Source organism: Amphimedon queenslandica, unplaced genomic scaffold, assembly GCF_000090795.2.
Source record: "Amphimedon queenslandica unplaced genomic scaffold, v1.1 AMPQUscaffold_11690, whole genome shotgun sequence".
In the NCBI taxonomy this organism is placed as follows: Eukaryota; Metazoa; Porifera; class Demospongiae; order Haplosclerida; family Niphatidae; genus Amphimedon; species Amphimedon queenslandica.
The window spans coordinates 180-2,248 of NW_003548068.1; the positions used below are offsets into that span (position 1 = coordinate 180).

The following is a 2,069-nucleotide window of genomic DNA, read 5'->3' on the forward strand; positions in this document are numbered from 1 at the left end:
GACTGCTAACACACTTGAAAAAAATTCTTCATTATAATCCAACTTCTGTAGTGAGCCAATGTGTAAAAATTCTCTTTTCCTGGATCAAAATGATCTTCCCTATAGACAGCTTTGACATTTCTGTTGCTGCATAGCATTGATAGATGTGTAGAATGATTTGCCATCAGTTCATATGGACTTCAATTGTGTTTGCATTATAATACGCTGCTGTATATTGCTGTTCATTCGCTGCATTTGTAAGACAATTTATGAAAATTATTTTTATTAAAAAAGAACAATGTTTGTAATGTGATCTTGATGTCTTTTCACTCAAATATGAAGAGGTAAATACGACTTGATATTGCTTGAATCTAAGACTTAATGATGACATCAGTCCTAAGCTTGGCATAACAAGATATGGAGACACTAAAAAGATAGAGAAACAGAAAGGACAAAAAGAGGGAGTCAATTTAATGGTAATTCAAACTTATAACACAAGTAATGATTGTCAGTACTCATCGGTAATGGGTTTGAGACATAATGATATAACTAGTCAACTGCATTCATGTATACATGTACTTGTGCTGTATTCAATCAGTGAGTCAGTGACATAGACATGTGACAATTCAGTTCCATTACAATTAAAAAGTGTTCCATTCACTCAAATACATGTACATTACATACATGTATGTATCACATACCATTATTAATGCTTCAGCCCATCCAACAAGTACAGAAATTATATAAAATGTTCCATTGTTTGAGTTCATCTTGACACATCCTAATAAATACAAAATAGAATAATTGAATGTACATAAAACAAGGTCTCACTGCTTCTTGATTATGAAAATAAGTATAATTCACTGTATTAAGAGAGCGAGACAGAGATAGTAATTTAAGTATACGATGCTGATGCTACACTTACTTCTTCAAATTAGGCATTTCTTTTATCATTAATTGGCAAGTATTTGTCTTTCCATTCTCCTATACAATAAATGACACAATAAATTACTGACCAAAAGACATATCCTACTCTCTTTACATGTACATGTGTGTATATATATGTAATGTACTATAGTGTGCATTGTGTCTTACCACAACGTTTGTTAGCATGTGTTTCTGTTCCCACAATATTTGCCAGATATTTCAGCAAGTGCATTTGATGGGACCTCAACAGACAATGCAGTTATGCCTATAATAATATTGTAATAATAACAATGCTGATGTATACAGCTGCTCACTTGCGCTAACGCGAGAAAGAGTGAAGACATGTGAGACTGAGAGGTATACCTAGAGAAGAAAAAAGAAAGAGCAAGAGTTAGACATACAGTATACATATACATGAGGAGGAGAGAAAGGCAAAAGAGAGAAAGAGACATCAAGAGACAAAGATATACAAAATAGGTGTCAATTAAGGAACACAAAAATGAGGCAATGGATACATGTATTTTTAAAAAGGGAATAATTTTGTGTTATGAACCTATAGTAACATTACAACATGCATTATGCAGCTTTACTAAACATTATAATACCATGTAGCAAATAATACTTAGACTACATGATTAATGACTGTGGAACTTCAATGCATAAATCATGAGGAATCGTCTGAGACCATACATGTACAAGTAAACAATCACAATGACTACCATAGACAAGGCATTCTGGGCATAACTGTTATAATGGAGATTTCAATTGCAAGCAGTTACACTATTAGTGATTTAATTTATAAAACTTTCAACAAAGCATTATTTTCAGTTTAATTTATTTACCAAAAGTTTTGCTACTCAATAAACATTCTTGATAAGGCCTAAATGTTTTTCCATGCTTAAAATTCATCCTATACAGGTATAATATTATAGTATAGGTAGGTGAAGCAAGATTATAGATAAAACTAAATCAAATACAATTATGCTGTATCATCAGACCCATAACCCGATTATTATACAATGACAACACAGTATAGACCTGTATAACAATTTCCAGGCCCAGTGGTCCCAAAGTAGTTTTAAAATGAGGACAAGTAGTGTGGTACCAATAGTATCTTCAATGTTCAAAGTACACAAAATTTTACATGCATTATGTAGCCTGGA

General features: G+C 32.3%; 1 long non-coding RNA gene across 2 annotated transcripts; it reads right to left on the bottom strand.

The window, feature by feature from the left end:
- Window positions 1-251: 251 nt before the first annotated feature.
- Window positions 252-1,914, bottom strand: LOC109589035 (uncharacterized). 2 transcript variants are annotated; one of them, XR_002188486.1, is made up of 6 exons: window positions 1,221-1,914; window positions 1,075-1,171; window positions 905-963; window positions 811-842; window positions 681-760; window positions 252-405 (listed from the first exon to the last, which is right to left on the bottom strand). It is a non-coding gene; the product is annotated as an uncharacterized LOC109589035 (long non-coding RNA). The 2 variants fall into 2 exon arrangements; XR_002188487.1 differs by lacking the exon at window positions 811-842 and having other exon boundaries at window positions 1,221-1,913.
- Between the last annotated feature and the right edge of the window lie 155 nt (window positions 1,915-2,069).